Raw genomic sequence first — 24,965 nt, forward strand, 5'->3', positions numbered from 1 at the left:
CTGCCCCTGCACCATTGGGACCCCAAAACGCCTCCATCCCATCAGCTCCGCATTCTGTCCCTCCTGTTAGTACTCCTTCATTGACGCATGCCCCCATAGACAGTCCCCGCGTTTCTCACACGCCCGCTCTCTTGCATACTATTCTTACTCCCATGCTGAAACGCATGTCTTCGCTTCGCAGACAAGCCCGCAGTCAATAGCCAGTTGGCCGCGAACGAGACGAATTAGACAAATTGGCCCGAGGGTGGATCACTAGTGGTTCTGACTACGGAACAGAGGACATGATGTTATTATTTAATCAATGGGATTCCCCCACTCAAAGATATGTGTTCGATCAAATGTGTACCATTTTGGGCGACATGTGGGAGGACGGCGGACTGGGTGATCGCCCCACAGAATTAGTTAAAATACAGAGGGACTTCAACGTAGGTCACATTGTTCAGATCGGCGAGGTGAGGGAGGCGATGGATATTGTTCTCACTTTGCGGGGGCCCTATAATTGTAAAATGGAGATACCCATACCTCTCTCTCACACAGTAAAAATGCAACCCATGCAAGAAGTACCACCCGTATGGCGAGAAGAGACAGGTACAGCTGCCAATGGCAACCTTGTGCCCGCTCATTTCCAACGTGTCTGGGTTCATGTTCCCTGGAAACGTTCTGAAGTACTCGCCCTAAAACAGACACTGCCCGATCCCCGCAAAAGCCCAGCAGGTTATTATATAGAACTGACACAGACTGTCGATGCCTGTGTCATGAACTTGGCAGATATAGACATGTTAATGGGAAACGTGGTCCCGCCTCAGATATGGAATAGGATAAGGAAAGAGGACCACGCTGCAGAATTGGGTGACACTTGGACTAACATTACTGCAGCAGACACCTGCCAAGTGGGTGGTGCAAAACCAGAACAATTAATAACGGAACTCCCCGGTAGGATATTGACATTAATGAAAACACTTATGCCCCCACTAAGGGTTAACTGGGATAAACTTTCAGCATGCAAACAAAAAAAAGACGAAAGCGTCTCTGACTTCTTCACCAGATTTGAGGAGACATTTACAGACCATAGTGGCCAAGATCTTAGCATGGAGGGTGGCCAACGATTGTTTGTTGATAAATTTGTCTCCAATTTACTCCCAGAAATATCCACTAGGCTCAAGGGCTCTGAGAGCGCCTGGGCCATTTCTTCCTCAGCCCAGATACTCGCCACTGCCCAATTTTATGAAAATAGGGACCAGGAAGAGAAAGAAAGGGCAGACAAGAAAACTAAGGATCTCAAGACAGAAGTGCTCTTGCAACAGGCATATCCTCCCCAACCTCGTCATCAGTTGCAGCAAACATACACCCCTCAATTTCAGAAGCTTATCCAACGACCCGGCCCCATTGCTCCCCGACCTCCTTTAGGTCCTAACCAGTGTGCCTATTGTAAAGAAGAAGGACACTTTAAGAACAGATGCCCTATACTATTGCAGCGTACTGGAGCACCGCCCGTGCCACGAGGCCGAGGAGGATACCAGTCCACCCCGCGAGGTAAAGGCCGTAGAGCACCAACCCTTGACACTCGGCCCCTACTTCCCCAATCTTCTACTAATTATTTTGATCAGCAAAACACCCAGTCCACTCATTATTACAATGATTATTATGACACTCACTCTGAGGGTCAGGATTTCCTTACGCAATAGGATTGCCCTAGGCAAAGGCGGGGAGTAACATCAATTCCAGTGGATCAAAAGGGCCCTTATGTTGATATTACAGCATTAGGCGTTACTGAACCTTTCCTGGTGGACACCGGCGCTAGTAAGAGTTCTATGATACACACTAAACTCCCCAATGCCCCTTTGTCTGGCTTGACTAATGTATCTGTAGGGTTCTCAGGAACACCGGTGTGTAACCTCGTCTCTACTCCCTTGCCATTGTCTGTTGGTCCTTGTCAGTTGGACGCTCCTCTTATCCTCACTACTGGATGTGGGGAAAACTTACTTGGCCTTGATCTACTGAAAAGATTGCATGCGACCATTCATTGTTCACCAAATGGTGTGCAGCTCACGTTAGGGCAAAAGTTGGCCTCCCCTGTATATTTGTCCAAAGATAAACTACCCCTGGAACTCGAAGCTTTACCCACCTCTCTATGGGCCCAGGGCCCGAATGATGTTGGCTGTTTGCAAATCCCCCCTTATACCATCACACTTAAGCAGAATGTCAACTGCCTCGCATTCCACAATACAAAATTTCTAGCGAAGGTGAGAAGGCACTCTTGCTTATCATTTCTGACCTTATTCACAGGAATGTCATTGAAGAGACACGAGGGAATGTCTGTAATAGCCCCGTGATACCGGTTCTTGAATGCACAGACCCCACTCAGCCCCCTGCTTACCGTTTCATTATTGATCTTCGGTAGCTTAACAAACTTGTTATTCCCCAGTTTCCAATAGTTCCCGATATCACTGCCCTATTAACTAGGTTGCCCCCACGGCTAATTGGTTCACTGTCATTGACCTTAAAAATGCTTTCTTTAGTATTCCAATTTCAGAACACAGTAGGGACCTTTTTGGATTCTCCCTGGGGGGCCGCAGTTTCCGCTTTAAGAGGTGTCCCCAGGGCTATTGCGAAAGTCCATCTATCTATAGTCAAGCTCTTAAGACCCAGCTGGACATCTTGTCTATTCCTGACGGTGCCACTCTAATACAATATGTTGATGATTTGTTAGTTGCGGCTAACTCCGAGCAACTGTGTAAAAAGGTGACATTGGCCCTCTTACAGCATTTGGCACAACACAATCACAAGGTCTCCCCCTCAAAATTGCAATACTGTCGACAAGAGGTTACCTACTTAGGTCATCTCTTATCGAAGGAGGGAAGGAGATTGACCCCTGAACGTATACAGGCAATAGCTCAGATGACGGTCCCACGGACACAGAAGGAAGTACGAGCGTTTCTAGGTATTACCTCCTATTGTAGGCAATGGATCCCCAATTTCTCCTTGTTAGCCAAACCTCTACTGACTCTAACATTAAAAGACACACCATACCCCCTCCCTTGGACACCTGAGTGCCAGCAGAGTTTTACTGACCTACGAACATCTCTATGTTCTGCACCTGTTTTAGGTACCCCAGATTACACAAAACCGTTTACTCTATATGTGCATGAGAGGGAAGGTTGTGCATTGTCAGTTTTAACCCAGGATTTTGGTGGCAAACAGCGCCTGTGTGCCTACTTTTCCAGCACACTAGACCCAGTGGCTCGAGCTTTACCTAGTTGTCTGCGTGCCACAGCAGCTACTGCATTGTCAATACGACAGTCAGCTGGACTGGTACTAGACAACACCCTCATGGTGATGGTCCCTCATGCAGTGGACACACTCCTAAACAGAACAAGAACACAGCACCTTACAAGTGCGCGTTTGACAGGCTACGAACTAACATTACTGGCAAGCCACATCCATATTAAGCGATGCAACACCTTGAACCCTGCCACGTTGTTGCCCCTTCCAACTGACACACACACACAGGATACACATGATTGCCTCTTTCGCACAGAAGAGGAAACTAGAGGAAGGATAGATCTGCAAGACACCCCGCTTTTGGACCCTGACGGCACCCTATATGTGGACGGGTCGTGTTTCAAGCTTCCCAATGGTGAGACTACAGCAGCCTATGCGGTTACAACGCTGCACACGGTAGTAGACACAGCCCGAATACCACATAACTCGGCTCAAGCAGCCGAGTTGATAGCCTTGACTAAAGCCTGTGTGTTGGCCAAAGACAAACAAGTGAATGTCTATACTGACAGCCAGTACGCCTTTGGCGTCGCACATAGCTTTGACCGCTTATGGAAAGAGAGGGGATTTCTTACATCACATGGCACTAAGATACAACATGGCCAGTTAGTAAATGAACTTCTTGAATCACTTGCCCTGCCTGCCCAGATAGCAATAGTTAAGTGTAGCGCACATAGAAAGATAACGGATGACACAGGCAGAGGCAATGCCTTTGCAGACCAGACAGCTAAAGATACAGCTCAGAACGCCACTAGCCGCATGTATGTTGCAGGCCCCGCCAGATGGGTTGCAGAGGGAGGGATGTGCGAGGACACGATTGAAAGTGTGAAAACGATACAAGCTGAAGCTACCCCGGAAGAACTAGCTAAGTGGAGAGACATGACAGGAATACTGGATGATACTGGATGCTGGACAGAGTTATCTGAACAGCAACGTTGGCTGTTACCAGACGCATACGTACTCCCAGTAGTTACCATGGCCCACGGTCCTGCTCACATCAGTGCAAAAGGGATATGTAAACTCCTAGCCCCTGTTTAGCAAAATTCGGGTATACCCAAGTGTGCTGACAATTTAGAGAGACACTATATAGTGTGCTTGATGCATAATCCAGGAAAGGGCACCCCTACTCCAGCAGGTCACTTTGCACCCCCAACGTATCCCTTTGAGGTTTTACAGATTGACTACATACACATGGATAGATGCAACAATCTGAAGTATGTGCTTGTGGTGGTATGTGCCTTTTCCAAATGGATAGAGGCCTATCCCCTCAAAGACAACACAGCCTTGTCCACAGCCAAAGTCTTACTGAAAGAGTTTTTCCCTAGATTGGATTTGCCACGTATGATCTGGTCAGATAATGGAAGTGAGTTCGTTGGACAGATCATGCAGAAAGTCTGCACTGGACTGGGTATAAAGCAGAAATTTCATGCTGCTAATCACCCACAATCAGCAGGCTTGGTAGAACGCTATAATGGTGCATTGAAGTTGAAACTTGCCAAGGTGCAAGCCTCGACCGGCTTGAACTGGCCAGATGCCTTACCCCTTGCTTTATTATCTACCAGGGTCACCACACACTCTCGTATGGGACTGAGCCCCTACGAGGTTGTATTTGGGAGACCAGCAAATGTATGGGGTGTCCCCAGGCCAAAGAAGTATTCTGACATTGAGTATCCTCTGTTGATCGACTATTTACATGAATTGACAAGTAAAATGCGTGTCCTTCACCAGCAGGTCCGTGATTCCTTGCCTGAAGCCTCCAGTGACGTTGGCCATTCCATCCAACCAGGGGATTACGTGTGTACCAAGAACTTCCAGAGATCCAGGAATTTGGAGCCCCGGTGGAAGGAGCCACGCTTGGTGTTACTAACAACGAGAACAGCTGTTAAAGTTGCTGGAAGCAAGAACTGGATTCATGGTGTACACTGCAAGAAAGTTCCCTTGCCGTTGCCCTACGACCAGTGGGTACGCGAGGGAATAGGAGACTTTGAAGGTGAAAAAGTACCGCGTTTTGTGCCTTTTAGTGATGCTAACTTAGAATTTACGGCATCAGAGAAGGAGGACGATGATGTATTACAGGAAGCCGTGCCACCTCCACTAAGGTTGGACACTTCTGATCCACGGACTTTGTTCCAAGATCAAACGGTGCCTGGCTCCACCAGGTATAATCTGAGACCAAGAACAATCACTAACAAGTGAACTATGCACATTTCACGAGACAGTTACTATTGGTATCTCCTATCCAATCAGGTTGCAGGGTCGTGGTAAGAGTCTTGGTTCGTGACCCAAGTAGTGGCCATAGGCCTGCGGGACCTGCAGTGTCATAGGGCGGCTAACAACCACGGCTAAGTGAAGAAGGAAGACTGCCACGAGCAACACCTAGGGGAAAATGGAGAGTACACGTAAAAATATCGACAAGAAGACGAATATGAAGAGTGAATTTCATAAAATGTCACGTAGTAAATGTACTAGAAGCTTGTGTATTTTGCTGATGCTATGTGCGCTGCTTGCAGGGATATCTTGGGTAGTTATTATGTCCACCGCACCCTCTGTTTCCTCCACGGTTTCTCCACATCTGTTTTACACATTACCCGACCATGAGCAACATAGGAGGAAAGAGTATCTCAATGATACTTTCCTCCAACTCCTACACCAACACCAATTGGTAATAAACACAACTGATTGTTGGGTGTGTGGACTTCTGCCCCATACCGTTAGCAAGGGAATACCATATCTTCCCTTGCCTTTCACTTTGAGAGGGTCCGGCTGGGCCTTTCACAACGTATTTGCTTTTGCGCATGAGAAATACAGGGTGAAGACCAGCAGTGGGACTGATGTTAGCAAGGAACCCTTGATCAAGGCTCTAATTAGTATGATGGCACATTACAAAGACAAAACGGACATTCCACCAGCAGAGTATCAGCCATTTGATACCTACAATGGCTCTAATTTTCTCCAGACTTTTCAGAAGAAATTATATAGCCACATCAAAAGGGACCAACCACCGATTTGGGTGGTACCCCATAAAGGCCACTTATGTCTAAAAGGGTCAGGCTCCAACGCTGATGCTCGCCTGGCTACCAGTATCTGGACACATACCTATTCATATCCATCCACGACTTCCCCCCCACTAGTGACAACCCAAGGCACATATTTTATTTGCCATGACAGGGCCTATACGTGGCTCCCAGCCAATTTTTCAGGGTCCTGTTATATGGCTTTTCTCCTTCCTCCCACCTACACAGCTCCATCTAATCATCATCAACATGCATCTATCAGGCCCAGGAGGGGAGTCATCAGTGCAGATGATACGGCTGGCCAGGAAGCTGGGGACTTCTTCAAAGGTTTTCTCCCATTTGTGGGTCCTATGATTAATAGCGGAAACATTAGACACCTTACACTGGTTGTGGAGGCAACGATCAATGAAACAGCTGGAGCCCTGAGTAACATTACGGCCGAGCTACAGGCGGACCGCCTTATGACGCTCCAGAATCGTATGGTTTTAGACGTCATCCTTGCAGACCGTGGTGGTGCCTGTAGATTGATCGGCTCGAGCTGCTGTGTTTATATTCCAGATAACGCCCCCACTGTGTATGCGGCCATCTCCAAACTTCATGAGATAGCTACATCTATACATCAAGATGAAGGAGATTGGTCACTCACGAGTTGGTTTTGGGGGGTGCTCTCCACCTGGGGATGGAAGATTTTAACCTTCCTGGGCATAGCTCTTGCACTTGTCTTCTCCTGTTGCCTCTGCTTGCAATGCGGCCCCGCCTTGTGCGGTTTATGTGCGACAATGTGCGTTCCTTGCCCCATTCCCCGGCAGGTGAATAATACAAAAATGATGCTCCAGCAGCAACTTGATGACTTCATGGCTATCGACATCGACTCTGACATCGACTCTGATTGACAAGAGTACCGATGCCCACAGATTCTTTGCCTGAGTAATGGCAAAAGGAGGGTCTGAGGAACCATACTCTCCTTTTGCTCCGCTGCCATTTTGTTTTTGCACAACCATTTTTGTCTTGCCCTCACTCAGGCTACATCGACACAGTAATTCTCCACTTTTTAGTGTTCTGTGCCAAGTAGCCCTCCCCGCTCCTTGCTGTTAAGCCCGTCTCATGGCCACATTACAGGCATTGAAACACTCCCTGCAGCTGTTCATGACTCATGTTCATTATATACTACTACTTTATTATAGATCAACATTGTAAATCTTGAGGAGTGTCTTGCTTGATTGGGTGTTTCATGTTACAAAAAGATAGTGAGCTGCGGAGTAAAGCAGCAGTCTCCTGAGAACTTACATGCTTGTACTTCTAGGATTACTGTTCACAGCTGCAGCTGAATAAACTTGGTTTTCACGAAGCAGCAGAGTGTCCCGTGTCTCTGTAAACTAAGGCAGGTGAACTCGAAGATTACAGGCGTGCCCTGCACCACCGGACCTCTGATCAGTCCGGTTCTTCACAAGGAGGAATTGGATGTCCAGGAAAACCGAGGAGACAAATCGGCGGTGAGGGGGAGGAGCCCCGCGGTGAGGAGGAGCCCCGCGAGGCCCTCCACACCCCCCCCCTGCCGCAACGGGTCTAGGGCTCGCCCTGTCCCATGTGGCCGCACCGTGGACACTGCTCCAGAGCATCCGGGAGTCGCAGTATCTACAGGCCGCCTCCCACGGCCCTGATTTGAAACCCCAGCCCCTGTGAATGGAGGGACCGGGCACAGCGAAGGTAGCTCCCCCGCCTACCTCATTACCCACACCCCCGGGCCTGCAAGGGAGCCCCGCTGGGCAACTAGGGTCAGGACCAGGCCGTGGCATGCCCAGGCGACGGGCCAGAAAGCCACAGTCCCGTATACCCGGGAGCTGAGCTAACCCCCCCCCACGGCCGACCGTCACAACGGCGGCTGCCGGGCTCCTTTAAGTGCCCACTGGGAGAGAGGGAGGGGTGTTCACACTCACCGCTTGCAGCTCCTGGGGTACCCGCCGCTCCAGGAGGGTCACCAAGCGCATCCTCAACCGCGTCACGTTTGTGGGCAAAGAGGATGCCATGCGGCGTGCGAGGCGATCAAGAGGTCGCCAGCATGGTGGAGGAGGACTATATAGCCTCGCACAAAAAAGCCCCGGAAGTGACGCCCCTCACGTCACTTTCGGGGGCGGGAAGAGGAGGGGGACACCGACCGGAGTCCCTGCCCCCAGGAGGGGTGGGGCGGGGAGGGGTGACCGGTGCCCAGGCGACACTAAGGCGCCGACTGCTCTAGTGGCCCCCTGTGGGGGCCGCGGTCAGCGGCACACAACACATTCGTTTAAACACCACACAACCAACACAGCGCAGATTTGCATGCCCGCACCAGAATTCAGCCACACCACCAACACAGGCCAGCACACAACATCACACTTGTAAAGAGAACTCCTGATGCCTAAACCAGGCAATCCTTGGAGTACCTGCAGGGTGTCACTGGGGGCCCTCAGACCACCCAGTGCCTCTGTTTCCTTCACGCGGGACAAACGTACAAGTAGTGTATCTGAGCTGGATGTGTGTGGGGTGTTGTGATCAATATGTTGTGCCCGAGGTTCATGCTATGATGTGTGTATTTGTATAGCGCTCTAACATCCGGGAGGGTATTCTGGCACTAAGCTGAGACAATACTGACCAGGCCTAGGGCGGAGCTGTGGAAATCTATTCAGGGCAGCGTTGGAAGTAAATGTAAATATGGACCGTAACTGTGAGGGGCGGGGTCACTGAGAGTGGGGGCGGGGTCAAAGGAGTGGCAAAACAAATATTCTGTATGAAAAATGTAAAAAATGTTACTCTGAATTTCACAAAGAGACATATGTTCAGCTTCTTGCAGAACTCGAGAATGGAAGTGTGATGGATAGGGTGACCAGACGTCCCCGTTTTCCCAGGACGGTCCCCGTTTTTGGAGAAGTGTCCCCGTGTCCCGACACTTTTCTCCAAGTGACTCCAATGTCCCTGTTTTCAAACAGTGTCCAGGTTAAACACAGAAATGTCCCTGTTTTTCATTGTTCCGGTTGAGCATGCGCGCGCATGCTCTCTTTGCACTGTTTACAGCATGTGTCTTCACTGAGGTGAGCGCTGTAGCAAGAAGGGAAATCCTTTGAAGTGAGACATTTTACACGCAGCGCCACCTACGTCATCGTGCCAGCCAAAGGTTCTACTTTAGATAAAACAATATTTCTTCATCCTGTAGCTTGTATTCATAGCCATACAAACAGGTAACATGACATCCCAGCAGTGACCACGCAAATGTGGGAGGACTGTGTGGTCGGCCAGCCTTTGCGACCCTTAAGACCCTAAGGCAGTAATACCTGGAGAGAAGTGTTTTTTTTTACATTGGTCCATGGCTGCCATTTGGCAATTTAGCATTCTGCAGTTTACCTCCCATGCTTTTCTGTAATGAACAACTAAGCAACATTTGTGAGTTGTACTTTACGTGGTGCTGGCGCGCAGCTATAGAAACGAGCATTGATAAAGCTAGTAAATCTGGCGTTTTCTAGCCTGTGATGTTTTATTGTCCTACTTTTATGTTGATGGTTACTGCAAACCGTAGTCCTACTTCTATGTCTATGACCTGTCCCCGTTTTTAGGTCAAGGACTATCCGGTCTGCCGAAGGCAGAACCGGAAGTCGGAGATTTAATGTTTCTGAGAGTGGCTCCTTAGCCCGCCTCTCTTTTTGCCTCTCCTCCATTGGCTGGCTTCCTAAACGGAGGCCAGCCATTGGAGGAGAGAGCCGTCCCTCCAAATAGGCTCCGTCTTTTTCAGATTCGGGGGCGTGTTCCTTGCTGTTCTTTCCACTTTTTAGCCACGCCCTTTTAGAACAGCAGGAACACGCCCCCAAATCCGAAAAAGTTTCGAAGCTTCCATCCGCCATTTTTTTGCTATAGTTTGGCCGTGAGGATCCATCCGTCCGGCGCCGTGTTGTTGTGCTGGTGGCGGCGCTGCCGGGCAGGCTCCAGTTTGACGAGCAGGGATCCGCACCGTGCTTTGGACTTGTGCCACCGGATCGGGTTTGTGTAAATCCGGGAGGGAGCTCCTGAGTTCCGAGTTTGCTTTCCGCGGTCACAAGATTACACAGTTGGCGGGAGGGAAGCGCTGTTATTTCCATGCGGCGCAGGGCCCGTGTGCTCGTCGCCGGAGCAGGATGCGGTGTACCTGGCGCAGCCCTTTGGCCCTCCACCTCTCCCGGTTACTCATTAATGGGGCTGTGTGATGTAACTTCAGGCAGCGCGCGGATCCCGGCCCGTCAGCATTCCACGTCCCTCCAATCCCGGCGCAGCCTGCACGCCGCCGACGTTCTGAAGCGACCAGGCACTCCTGAGTTGGAATCGGACAGCCTCATATTAGAGGAGCGCTACGGATACCTTCCGGCGTGAAGCTGACTCCCATCTTAAAGGAAGCATTCCTTTACGGGACTGTGACACTTTAATCGGAAAAGCTCCATGCTGCTAAACTCCCCCTTTTGCAAGAACGGAGCACTTCCCTGAGAAGTCCAGGTAACAGATACACTCCTGCTGGAACAGCTGCATAAATCATGTGCTCTGTCCCGGAAGCAGCATTCGCAATCCTGCAGGAACAACGTTCATTAAGGATTTAGTTTAATATCAAAGGGCGAGCATCATCTTCCTGCGGAAGGGCAGGACTAGATACACTTGTCTGCAGGAGGAAAAGCCGCCCCCTGCATGTACCGAACTCCCTTTGCAGGTTAAATAACAAGATGAGCAAGATGAGCAAATAGGCCAAGGCGCTATCCTGTACGCTGCAAGGACCCCGTTCACTCCTTCAGCAGTAGAGGACAGCCAGACCGTGCTTTGCAGGAGCAGCACGTGCTGTTTGCGCTGTTTGCGTAGGTCACATCACATCCCTTCAGTCTGTGTGGTAGTCATATGTCCTCAGGCACAGAAAGGCTCTTTTAGGAATAGACGCCGCCCTGATGTATCCAGTGCTTTAAATGGGCAGCTACTGTCCGGTACTGAATACCTGCGCTTCTTAGCACTGCTGCAGTACATTTAATGAGAGAATATCGACAACCCTCGTTTACTAGAAGAAATCACCCGTTTAGGTAAAGCACAGTATCTTACAGGAAGAACCTTATGGCAGGCATCTGACGCTCTTGCAGGACGCACTACACCTCATTTGAAGAGTTTATATAAACGTATAAAACATAAATGAGGTGATGCGTCTGTAATGCCTGTGAAAATAAATGTGGCCCAATAAAATATGGTTTTTGTAAAACTGCATCTCCTGAGTCTTGGACTGAGGGGCATGATAATTCTCTAGAACTGAACGCTGCTGCTTCAAATGGACCTTTGTAGTGCGATTGTTCTTTGAGTTAGCTTAAATAACTATCTTTATAACTAGAGCACATTAAAGGGCAGCATGGTAAAACCATGGGGCATATCAACAACAACCGGCGATAATTATCTCTAAGCGCACTTAGCGCTAGGATAATTATCGCCGGCTAGCGTGAATTTTTATCGCTGAGATAGCGTGCTATTAGCAACGCTTATCTCAATAGCGATAAAAATCCTCACGCTAAGTGGCTAACGTGAGATTATCGCTGGAAACCCAGCGATAATCTCACGTTACCTTGTTGATAGGGACAGACAAACTTAGCCATGATATCCACCTTACATAGGATATCATGGCTAAGTCAGAAAAATACCAGACGTAAAAAAGCAGCGTTAACCGCGGTTAGCGCTGCTTTTTTTGCCTCTAACAGGGTTAGCGACATTCTTGATAATAGGAGAAATGTCGCTTAGCGACATTTCTCCTATTATTTTACTCTGGAACGCCCCCTTTGCATCTCATTAGAGATGCAAGGGGAAGCGTAGAGTAAAAGGGTGCTAACATGCAAATTTGCATGTTAGCACCCTGTTGTTGATAGGGCGCTAGTTTTATCTCTCCTTTTTTGGCTTTTAAAGCCAAAAAAGCAGAGATAAAGCCCTTGTTGATATGCCCCTACGTTTGTGTAATGGTGGCAAGCTTGGCCAACTAGGCCTATGACAGACAATTTACTTGGTGCACCCAGTAAAACCTTTAATTAATTTATAATTTTTACCTTTAAACAGACCCAGCAGATGCGCATGAATTAAACACTCAGACACATCCCCATGAAATCCGTAGAACTACTGTGCGATGCTGAAACCCTGTAATCCCAATAAAAACAGTTTGACAAAAAAATTCCTTAAAACTTATGAAAAGCGAAACTTGAGAGATACATTTTGGAGATTTCGTGCAGTCTGTTGGGGCCGGCAGGGGCTTCGAGTGGCGGGGGTCGCTATGGCTGTCTGTGTTCTTCATTGAAATGCCCATAGAGAGTTTTGCCAAAAGGTTGGCGGCACCGAATACCCCTCATTTCAGCATGAAAACAGAGGCTAATGTGTCCCGTGGAGACATCTCGAATCTCAGTATATAGTGCACCACTGAAGTCACAAATGATTCCTGCTGTACATGTCGATTCGCTCATATTGGAAAATACACTTCCATCACAAAGCCATATGAAGCGCAAGCTGTGCAATATAGATTTTTTCTGCCAACAGCGTGACATGACATGAGATGCCAGCTTCTAGTTGTTTAAATTGGGACTGCAGCCTTACAAAAAAGATGAACTGCTTCAAGGCCTATGCATTTTACAGTAGCTTTTGTATTGTGATGATACCGGCGACGTAGTCAGGAAGCTTTCTGCAGGCCCAATAATTGGCATTTGTTGTGCATGGTTTTAAGAATGTGGATTTTTGTGTGGATAATGGTGGAAGAGCTTAAATATTGTGCTCAAGACTTGGAGGCTGCCCCGTTCATGTTGTAGCATACCTGTAACAGATACTTCCTATCTTTGGGCGATTGTGTGAGAAGTTATCTTGAAGCTTCTTTGGGTTGGTTTGATGTGGGTTCATTATCTGACCTAAGTGGAAAGCACCACTCTGCTTACATCTCACTACCTCACAACATCCCTCTCCCTCACTACATCACTGTTTCACTACATCACTCTCTCTCACTACATAACTCTCTACCTCACTACTCCACTCTATCTCACTACCTCACTATCTCACAACTTCTCTCTCTCAAAACATCACTACCTCACTCTCTCTCACTACATAACTCTCTATACCTCACTACTCCACTCTATCTCACTACCTCACTATCTCACAACTTCTCTCTCTCAAAACATCACTACCTAACTCTCTAGCTCACAACCTCAAAACTTCACTCTGTCTCACTCACTACCTCAATCACTCTCTATCTCACTACCTCACTCTTTCTATCTCACTAACTCACTTTCACTCTCTCTTTCACTACCTCTCTCTCTATCTCACTACATCACAACATCACTCTATACTTATATATCACTACCTCACAACATCCCTCTCCCTCACTACCTCACTCTTTCACTACCTCACTCTCTCTATCTCACTACCTCACTCTCTATCTACCTCACTCTCTATCTCACTACCTCACTCTCTATCTACCTCACTCTCTCTCACTACCTCACTCTCTATTTCAATACCTCACTCTCTCTCTCTATGTCACTACCTCACTCTCTCTCTGCTAATGCAATAGGTATCACATATGCAAAAAAAAGCTAATGGCAATAGAAATGACAATGCCATTTATTTAGGGATACAAAAATGATAAAAAAATAATGAGCAATACCAATAGCTCTACCTATAATATTGCCGAGACCATTGCATTGTAAATGCTTGTTTGTTTTGAGAATCTGGTCACCCTAGATGGATGGGATGTGTAGTGGCGGGTCACTCCAGGCTGTAGGAGCGATGTATGAGAAAGCATCACCTCCGAGTCTGGTTCTGCGCATGCGTGGGATAGGTGTGAGTGGGAGTCTAGCTAAAGGGACGGGAGGTGTCTGGTGTGTTTGTGGGATGGGATGCGGCTGTTGTGTGTTGTTCTCCAGTGGGAATGTGTGGTGTCCCTCCACCAGGCACCATGAGAGTGGTACTGGTTCCCTCGCCACACACAAGTGACCTACCAGGACCCACGGCGGTGGGGGCTGGGGCAGCGAGTGAGAGCTCCTCTCCGCGCCTCCCCTCCTGGGGGTGTCCTGGTACCCAGAGTCTGCGTTGGGCACCCCACGGCTCTCCCGGGCTGGTGTCACGGGTGTAAGGGCCACCTTCGCGGCTCTCCTGTAATCCCACCCCTCCCGCCCTCCCCCCACCCCCCTCACAGTTTGGCAGGCGCCGCTCTGCCTCGTGCCAAGGTCTATAAATGATTACTGTGGGGTCACCCAGGGTCCGGGCAGCAGAGTGCAACCAGTGGCCACTTCTGAGCCCAGTTTCGGGCCCGCCCCGTGCCACACAATGATTCCCGCTGTACTGTACCCCCAGTGCAGACATTGCCCCGCAGACCGTGCGTTGTTTATTAGTGCTACTCTGCCAGGTGCAAGTGCCAGCCGAGTGCAGAGGCCACTTCTGAGCCCAGCTTCAAATCCGCCCTGTGCCATGCCCCCCGCCACACTGCTTCCTGCTGCAACCCCAGTACAGACAGGGCCCCGCAGACCGTGCGTTGTTTAGTAGAGCAACTCTGACAGGTGTAAGTGGCAGTCGGCGCAGTGTACTTGTTATCGCCGCCACCATGGTTCCACCGCCCCAGCCAGCTGCCATTGTGCCCCACACAGGGCATGGTTCCACCGCCCCTGCCAGGGCAGAGGCCCCGCTCTGCCTGAACTTAACACAGAACCAGAGGGCGAAGTGTCCCATGTGGAATCTTTATTTCAGGCAAAAGTTAACTCTTTCGCTGTCTGATCTTCCATAGCTCTAGAGGGCGGGGACAGCACGAGGACACACAAGTCATTTATTAAAAATGTTTCATTCTAGTGACTGAAGTTCAGGACGTACCCAAGAGTCACACCAGAGACTGCATGGAGGTGGGTGGATGACAACGCTGTCGCAGGTCAGCCTGGAAGTGTTTCTGGATCCTGGGATAATCCGGCTGCCTGAGCGTCAGCTCTATCTGTCCCCTGGCCTCTTGGGTAAGAGGGTCTCGCTGTATGCCTGGAGGATGCTTGGAAGAGAGCCTGGGGGTCTCATTTACAAGAATTTCACGCAGGGCAGCGCTGCGCGTCACTTTGCTGCGTTGCTCTACTTTAAAAGAAAAGGGCAGGAATGCGCCGTAACTATGAGATAAGGCCAGTGCTTAATTTGAGCCAGGGGTTTCTGGTGCTGGGCACCGGCACATAGCTGTCAAAACCGGGACTTAGTTCAGCTAGCCCCGCGTGGTGGCACTCTTTGTCTAATTTTGTAATGGACACAACAACAGTTGTTTAATAATACTACATACATTAAAATGGCTAATATCACCAGGAGAGTTGTACAAATAGCTTGCATGGCAGGTATTATTATTAATTTCTAATGTATTAAAAGTCTGAGTTGACATTAGCAGCGCAATGGGTGGTGTAAGTGGCAGTGGTTTCCTGTCAAGGGCCCTGGCGCTTATTTCTTTACAAACGAAGCACTGTACACAGCACATTCCTGTCCGCTTACACGGCACTGGCAGTCAAAAGGCTGGCGAGCGCCAATGCGGGCACCCTTGCACCATGGTATAAGAGTGCCTGAGTTGAAATCAGGTTGTTTTTGTGCAGGAAAGGACACCTTTGTTCACAAAAACAACCGTTACCCCACTCCCCGCGGCTGAGTGAGGCAATGCAGTGACTTGCACTGTCTTACCTCACACCATATCAACGCACGACGACTTTCTGTGGCCTCGTAGATATGATTGAGAGCCCTGTTGCACCGCAGCGTCATTGAAAGTGACGCGCCGGCAGCAAAGGCCTCTTGTAAACGAGGCCCTGGCCAAGGCACCCACATGATATCAATTTTCTTGCTTGCATTGGAGTTCAATGCACCCTAGCTATGCTACTGTGGGGTTCATTTACAAGCCCTGTTCGCCGCTAGAATGCCACTTTTAGTGGGGCTCTGGCCGTGCAGAGTGTAGACCCGTACCTCTGAGGCCACGTGAAGCCACCCTGTGTGGCTTTTCATGACCTTGTAGATACAGCGCAAGTCGCTGCGTTGCCTCTCACTGTGTCAGGATGACGTACTATGGGTGTTGCTGTGGGTGGTCCTGTGCAACACCCATGACATTTGACACATTCTCAAACACAAGCAGTCTATTTGACATGATTACCATGGGTTAGACACATGCACTGGGACCCATCAACAGTAAAACGTTCAAAACAGGGTGATCAAAAAATCCGGGAGAATTAAATTGATGGAACCCATTTTGCAATAAGTACTTCCTTGGTCCAATGCCAGTGGATATGGAATTATGCCCACTGTGGTGAGTGCCAGAGGCAGCAGCAGAGCAGGAACCCACAATCACTGGAGGAAAGGGAGCGAGGAAGCTCGGTACCTGACCTTTGCAACCCACGGTCAGAGCAGGAATGGAGTACACAGGAAATCCTCCCAAGGGCTGCAGGAGAGAGGCTCAGTCATCCTCCATCCAGGAGAGAGGCTCAGTCATCCTCCAGGAGAGGCTCAGTCATCCTCCATCCAGGAGAGAGGCTCAGTCATCCTCCAGGAGAGAGGCTCAGTCATCCTCCATCCAGGAGAGAGGCTCAGTCATCCTCCAGGAGAGAGACTCAGTCATCCTCCATCCAGGAGAGAGGCTCAGTCATCCTCCAGGAGAGGCTCAGTCATCCTTCATCCAGGAGAAAGGCTCAGTCATCCTCCAGGAGAGAGGCTCAGTCATCCTCCATCCAGGAAGTAGGCTCAGTCATCCGCCATCGCTGGACATCAAGGAGTACAAGTACAGATCAAAGCTTTGCAAGGGCTGCAGTAGAGAGGCTCAGTCATCCTCCATCCAGGAGGGAGGCTCAGTTATCCTCCAGGTGAGAGGCTCAGTCATCCTCCATCCAGGAGGTAGGCTCAGTCATCCTCCATCGCAGGTCAGCCAGGAGTGCAAGTACACAGCAAAGCTACCCAAGGGCTGCAGGAGAGAGGCTCAGTCATCCTCCATGCAGGAGAGAGGCTCAGTCATCCTCCAGGAGAGAGACTCAGTCATCCTCCATCCAGGAGAGAGGCTCAGTCATCCTCCAGGAGAGGCTCAGTCATCCTTCATCCAGGAGAAAGGCTCAGTCATCCTCCAGGAGAGAGGCTCAGTCATCCTCCATCCAGGAGAGAGGCTCAGTCATCCTCCAGGAGAGGCTCAGTCATCCTTCATCCAGGAGAGAGGCTCATTCATCCTCCAGGAGAGAGGCTCAGTCATCCTCCATCCAGGAAGTAGGCTCAGTCATCCTCCATCGCTGGACATCAAGGAGTACAAGTACAGAGCAAAGCTTTGCAAGGGCTGCCGTAGAGAGGCTCAGTCATCCCCCATCGCAGGTCATCCAGGACTACAAGTACAGAGCAAAGCTTCCCAAGGGCTGCAGGAGAGAGGCTCAGTCATCCTCCATCCAGGAGGGAGGCTCAGTCATCCTCCAGGTGAGAGGCTCAGTCATCCTCCATCCAGGAGGTAGGCTCAGTCATCCTCCATCGCAGGTCAGCCAGGAGTGCAAGTACACAGCAAAGCTACCCAAGGGCTGCAGGAGAGAGGCTCAGTCATCCTCCATCCAGGAGAGAGGCTCAGTCATCCTCCAGGAGAGAGACTCAGTCATCCTCCATCCAGGAGAGAGGCTCAGTCATCCTCCAGGAGAGGCTCAGTCATCCTTCATCCAGGAGAAAGGCTCAGTCATCCTCCAGGAGAGAGGCTCAGTCATCCTCCATCCAGGAAGTAGGCTCAGTCATCCGCCATCGCTGGACATCAAGGAGTACAAGTACAGAGCAAAGCTTTGCAAGGGCTGCAGTAGAGAGGCTCAGTCATCCCCCATCGCAGGTCATCCAGGACTACAAGTACAGAGCAAAGCTTCCCAAGGGCTGCAGGAGAGAGGCTCAGTCATCCTCCATCCGGGAGGGAGGCTCAGTCATCCTCCAAGTGAGAGGCTCAGTCATCCTCCATCCAGGAGAGAGGCTCAGTCATCCTCCATCGCAGGTCAGCCAGGAGTGCAAGTACACAGCAAAGCTACCCAAGGGCTGCAGGAGAGAGGCTCAGTCATCCTCCATCCAGGAGAGAGGCTCAGTCATCCTCCAGGAGAGGCTCAGTCATCCTTCATCCAGGAGAGAGGCTCAGTCATCCTCCAGGAGAGAGGCTCAGTCATCCTCCATCCAGGAAGTAGGCTCAGTCATCCTCCATCGCTGGACATCAAGGAGTACAAGTACAGAGCAAAGCTTCGCAAGGGCTGCAGGAGAGAGGCTCAGTCATCCTCCATCCAGGAGGGAGGCTCAGTCATCCTCCAGGTGAGAGGCTCAGTCATCCTCCATCCAGGAGGTAGGCTGAGTCATCCTCCATCGCAGGTCAGCCAGGAGTGCAAGTACACAGCAAAGCTACCCAAGGGCTGCAGGAGAGAGGCTCAGTCATCCTCCATCGCAGGAGAAAGGCTCAGTCATCCTCCATCGCTGGACATCGAGGAGTACAAGTGCAGAGCAAAGCTTTGCAAGGGCTTCAGTAGAGAGGCTCAGTCATCCACCATCGCAGGTCATCCAGGACTACAAGTACAGAGCAAAGCTTCCCAAGGGCTGCAGGAGAGAGGCTCAGTCATCCTCCATCCAGGAGAGGCTCAGTCATCCTCCAGGAGAGAGGCTCAGTCATCCTCCATCCAGGAGGTAGGCTCAGTCATCCTCCATCGCAGGTCAGCCAGGAGTGCAAGTGCACAGCAAAGCTACCCAAGGGCTGCAGGAGAGAGGCTCAGTCATCCTCCATCCAGGAGAGGCTCAGTCATCCTCCAGGAGAGAGGCTCAGTCATCCTCCATCCAGGAGGGAGGCTCAGTCATCCTCCATCGCAGGTCATCCAGGCTGACAAGTACAGAGCAAAGCTTCCAAAGGGCTGCAGAAGAGAGGCTCAGTCATCCTCCATCCAGGAGAGAGGCTCAGTCATCCTCCAGGAGAGAGGCTCTGTCATCCTCCATCCAGGAGGTAGGCTCAGTCATCCTCCTTCGCAGGACATCAAGGACTACAAGTACAGAGCAAAGCTTTGCAAGGGCTGCAGTAGAGAGGCTCAGTCATTCCCCATCGCAGGTCATCCAGGACTACAAGTACAGAGCAAAGCTTCCCAAGGGCTGCAGGAGAGAGGCTCAGTCATCCTCCATCCAGGAGATAAGCTCATTCATCCTCCATCACAGGTCAGCCAGGAGTGCAAGTACACAGCAAAGCTTCCCAAGGGCTGCAGAAGAGAGGCTCAGTCATCCTCCGTCACACGTCATCCAGGAGTAGAAGTTGCTCTCTTCTCAACGGGGAGCCAGTAGAGGTTGCGCAGGTGTTGGGTGATGTGTTTGTGTCGAGGAATGCCGAGGACGAGTCTGGCTGCGGTGTTCTGTATGGTCTGGAGTTTGCGCTGCAGAGACTCCTTGATCCCGGCGTACAGGGCGTTTCCGTAGTCCAGTCTGCTGGTTATGAGTGCATGGGTGATGGTCTTCCTTGATTCGGGTGGAATCCATTTGAAGGTCTTTCAGGGGATGCAGAGGGTGTTGAAGCAGCTGGAGGCTACAGCGTTGACCTGTCGGGTCATGGAGAGGGCGGAGTTGAGCACGATGCCGAGGTTTTGAGCGTGGTCCGTGGGGTTGGGGTCTGCCGAGGTGGTGTGCCACCAGGTGTCTCATGCAGAGGAGGAGGGTCCAAAGACGAGGACCTCTGTCTTCTCCGAGTTGAGCTTCAGGCAGCTGTTGCTCATAGAGGATGCAACGTCATTCATTCCTTCCTGGAAGTTGAGTCTGGTGGTGATGGGGTCCTGGGTGAGGGAAAGGACCAGCTGGGTGTTGTAGGCATAGGACACTATGCTGAGTCCATGTTGTTTGACGATGGCGGCGAGGGGTGCCATGTAGCTGTTGAAGAGCGTGGGGTTGAGTGACGATCCTTGGGGTACTCCGCAGTTGGTTTCTGAGGGTTTGGAGAGGAAGGGCGGCAGTCTGATTCTTTGCGTTCTGTCGGCGAGGAAGGAGCAGATTCAGTCGAGGGCGGTTCCCTGTATACCGGCGTAGTAGAGTGGCGGTGAGTGTGCGGTGGCAGACATGGTTGAATGCTGCAGAGAGGTTGAGTAGGATCAGGGCTGTGGTGTGTCCTTGGTCGAGGTGGGGATGTCAGTGGCGGCGAGTAGAGTGGTCTCGGTGCTGTGGTTGCTGCGAAATCCAGATTGGGAGGGGTCAAGGATAGAGTTTTCTAGGATGAATCTTGTTAGCTGGGCGTTGATGGTCTTCTCTGTGACTTTGGCTACAAAGGGGAGGAGAGAGATGGGTCTGTAGTTCTTGAGGTCCATGGTATCTGCTGAGGGCTTCTTGAGTAGGGGTCTGGCTTCTGCTTGTTTCCAGTTGAAGGAAGTGACCCGACTAGGGCCACCCGGGTCACTCGCGACCACCTCTCAGCCTTCCATACAAATGAAGAGTAGGTCAGACAGTAGAGAATGCAAATCAAATATATTAATTCAGGTACACTGGAGTGGAGTCTGGTCTGGCCAGCCTCCTGTGATTGCTGCAGAGGGATGAATTTCAGCAAGCATGGTGATACATTATGTACAATTCAGAACCAATAATGACACACCCAGACTGGAAATTTCCAGTTGGAGGAAGCTAGACAAAGAATGTACAGAAGGATGAGTTTCAATCCTGAGACCGGGCACACACTATCTCTGCACCACTGTTGTTCTGCCAGTACCCACCGCTGGACTGGTGGGAGAAGGCCTCTATCTAGTAGGAAAGGTATGCGCTAATAAGAACAGTGCATTCATTAGTACAGCAAGCCTCAATGTAGGACCTCTGCTAAGGAAGGAACAACTGAAGAGACTGCTGGGAAGGACCGACCCTTGCCTCATGATCTGGGGCTGGTCTGCAGTTTGCTGTTTCAACCAAGGAAGAGGCTGTTGGGATGGTGCTTTGTGCGCTGGATCCCCCTGATTGAAGAAGAGTGTGCTTTATTTATTTATTTTATTAAATGTATAATGCGCTACAGCTACCCAAAAAGGGTTTGCCGGCGCAAAGGCAGATCAGAGACTGAGATAGAAAAGGCTTGCAGGTTATTTATTAAAAAGCCACGTCTTCAATGATTTGCGGAAATGGGCGTATTCTGTTTCGTTTCGAAGAGCTATAGGCAGGGCATTCCAGAGTGAGGGGCCCAGATATGTGAACGACCTTCCACCCAACCGGCATAGTTTAAATTTGAGAACAACAAATTTCCCCAGAGTGGATGAGCGGAGGTTGTGAGAAGGGACGTATGGACAAACCAGAGATTGGAGGTATTGAGGGGCAGCTCTTGTTTTGATTTTATGCATGTAGCTCAGGGCTTTGAACTGGATTCGGTACCCGGCACAAAAGCCTTGCAGCGGAGTTCTGTACCACCTGCAGCTTGCGAGTCACCTCCTTGTTTGAGCCCAAATAGAGGACATTTCCGTAGTCCAGCCTTGACGTGATCAAGGCGTGGACTACAGTTTTCTGAGTGGGCTCTGGTAGCATCCAGATGACCTTCTTCAGCCACTTCAGAATGGTGAAACATGTGGCAGCTACTTTGACCACTTGGGAGTACATACTTTGTGCTGTGTCTTGGTACCCCAAGGGCCCGAGGTAAGCTGGCTCCCTGTTTGGAAACACAGGAACATAAAAGTTGCCAGAGAAGTTTCAAGCAACGCAGTGGGCGTGTGCTGTGGCAGCTTGAGACATGGGAAGGTGTGCCCTGTGATCTTGGACACACAGAGGAGAAGTGAGACTCGGACGCGCTAGGTGCGTGTCTTGGTGCACAGGAGGTGTTGATGAAGAGCGCCTAGTCAACGTGTGCATCGAAGCTGAAGTGAGTCTCGGATGCGCAGGGTGTGTGTCATGGTGCACCGCAGGCGTTGGTGAGGAGCACCTGGTCAGCGTCTGCATCGGAAGTGGAGTGAGTCTCGGACGCGCAGGGTGCGTGTCATGGTGCATTGGTGAAGAGCGCCTGGTCGAGTGCACCAGAGGAGAAGTGAGGCTCGGACACGGTGAGCGTGTTGTGGCGCAGCAGAAGGCGTTGGTGAAGAGCGCCTGGATATCGGGGGACCAGAGTTGGAGTAAGTCTCAGTGAAGCAGTGTGAGTGCTCTGGTGCAACCTGAGACTGTGGAGGTGATTGGCTGATCATCGTGTGCACCGGAAGAAAGTGAGTCTCTGCAGCGCAGTGTGCGTGTCTTGGTGCCAACTGAGGCCGCAGGAAGGAGTGCCTGGTGAATGTGCACTCGGTGTCGACGTGAAGTCCCATCAGCGTTGTGTGTGTGGAGGGTACTGTGGTGAAAGTGCACCCGGACTAACGTAATCTCAGAGGCGTGGGGTACGTGTGCCCTGCGGCCGCCTGAGACCTTCCTAACAGTCGCAGCCTGGACCGGCAGCCCCGGAGGAGCTGAGCTGCCAGGCCGAGCCGCTGAGGCCCATTGAGAAAGTTCTGCACGGAAGGCCCAGTTCGCTGAAGGAGGAGAGGAGAGTGGGATTGCTCCCCCAGGTAATGTAGATCACTACCTGGGCGGGGTGCGGGCTTAGAGGGACACTCTCTCGGCCTCTCATTCCTTCTGGCGACGTGAGCCTTTGCTTCGGCTCAGATTGGGGCCTGTACTGACCAAAGGAGTGGCCGTACTGGGGTCAGAGTGAGAAGCTGTACTTTATGTCATCGTTGATACGTGTGGGAGGCAACTGTTATTGAAGAGGCTGGTTGTCGCAATACACATTGCCAATATTGCTGCTAACAAACTGCCGGACTGTCTTATGATGCCTGACATTATTTATGCATAACGAAGTACAAGAATGTAGCGCTACGCATTGCATTATTCCTCCATTGCAAAGTACAGGATTGTAGCGGCTCGCATGACATTATTCCTCTATTGCAAAGTACATGATTGTAGCGGTGCGCATTGCATTCTTTCTTCATTGCAAAGTACGTGATTGGGGTGTGACGCTTTGCATTTTTCCTTCATTGCCCAGTACATGATTGTAGCGGTACGCATTGCATTATTTCTCCCATTGCAAGGTACCCGGGTGTATCGTTACGCATTGTATTATTTCTCCTTTGCCAAGCACAGGATTGTATAGTTAAGCAGTGCACTATTGTTTTTCCATTGCAAAGTGTGTGATTCTAGCATTACAACCAGCATAGCAATTGGAAAGCGGTGGTTGGGATTTGAACCTACCAGCCGGCTGGATCAAATATTATCCTTTATTATATGTTGGCTTTTGCATCGTGTGGTCTGATCGTATATCTTTTTATATAAAGTTTATACTCGTTTTTATCAAACTCGTGTGGAGTCCATTTGTGGTGTCACCACCAGTGGGTTGCTGTGAGTGTGGTTGCACATAGTGTACACTCGAGCCTTGGAGATAGACCTGGCTGCTCGTGCCAAGCTACTAAGGGGGTGAGCAGGGCTTTCTCAAACGGTGTCCTTACTTGACCTAACATTGAGTGAGGAGACCCGGGTCTCGCATTTGGTGACAGCGGTGCGGGACTGAGACTCCGGCTGCCAACACTCAACCTTCGAGAAACGAAAACTATCACAGCTGCTTTCAATAGAGACAGAGAAAAATTAGTGTCGAGCACAGCTAAAACATTTTTATTCCAACACACCCTCTTTTTAGCCTTCGCTAACTATTTTATGTTACTATCTAGACACTAATAACATATGGTACGAATAAGAAACATCACCATAAGCTGATGCATACATCATCAGTATTCAAAGATACCCTCGTCGATATGCATAATGTTGTCAATGTATTTCTGCAATATTATTGCGACATTAGAATCATGATTGGATATTTTTTATTTAGGTGTCAGATCACTTACACCATAGGTGCAACAAGCCGGGAGACAGTGTATGCATAGGCAACATGTAAAAATGATACTGGCAACTACAACCAAAAAGATAAAGATCTTCCAACCCCAGGTTGTTAGCATACTCCAGAACCATCCTGATAGTGTCCAAGTACCTGTCTCCTGGTGTATGTCTGACGAAAGCCCATGCAATTTTTGTATAGCTGTATACACACTGGGGGCGTGGTCAGGTGAACATGTCTCTTTACAACGCATGGTGTTACCACGTGGTAGGTAACAACACGGTCGTTACATCGTCCGCATTGTTACCACGCATGGCTTTACATCGCAAGTCATTTCTACGACTTGCGCTAGATGGCGCGCTGGACTTAGGAATAGTATAAATTACTATTCGAACTCCAGTTAGCACAACAGCAGGGAATGTGTTGGATTTAAAATCCAACACATTCCCTGGTGTTGCACGCCACCTAGCACAAGTCGTAGAAACGATTTGCGATGTAAAGCCATGCGTGGTAACAACACAGTCGTTGTAATGACAGTGTTGTTACCTACCTGCGTGGTAACAACCACGTTGAAACCGATGTTTCCCGGTCAGGTATGTAAATGCAACAGCTGCTGCCAATGATATGACAGGGCCCTCCCAGATCAGCGAGGATGACGTCTAACACTGTTAGCAATGGGGGTCTCTAGTTGGCAGAGGTAGGTACCTTTGACCAAGTAGGGGCCCTTGCTTCTAGTCAGGGTAAGGGGGCTACACTCCTAAAATAACCCCTGATCACACCCTTGGTAGCTTGCCACGAGCAGGCAGGCTTATCTCAGAGGCAGTGTGTAAAGTATTTGTGAACACATACAGTAATGCAGTGAAAACACT

The 24,965-nt window shown here is 50.2% G+C and overlaps 1 protein-coding gene across 1 annotated transcript in view; it reads right to left on the reverse strand.

Annotated features, from left to right (window-relative positions):
• Positions 1-14,437, reverse strand: part of LOC146863666 (long-chain-fatty-acid--CoA ligase ACSBG2-like) — a 386,688-nt gene extending 372,251 nt beyond the window's left edge. Inside the window, exon 1 of the mRNA XM_085627762.1 lies at positions 14,276-14,437. The gene's annotated coding sequence lies outside the window, so the exon portion shown is untranslated. The remainder of the gene's footprint in view (positions 1-14,275) is intronic.
• Positions 14,438-24,965: the final 10,528 nt, after the last annotated feature.

The sequence above is a fragment of the Triturus cristatus genome, chromosome 2_1, assembly GCF_964204655.1.
Source record: "Triturus cristatus chromosome 2_1, aTriCri1.1, whole genome shotgun sequence".
NCBI lineage: Eukaryota > Metazoa > Chordata > Amphibia > Caudata > Salamandridae > Triturus > Triturus cristatus.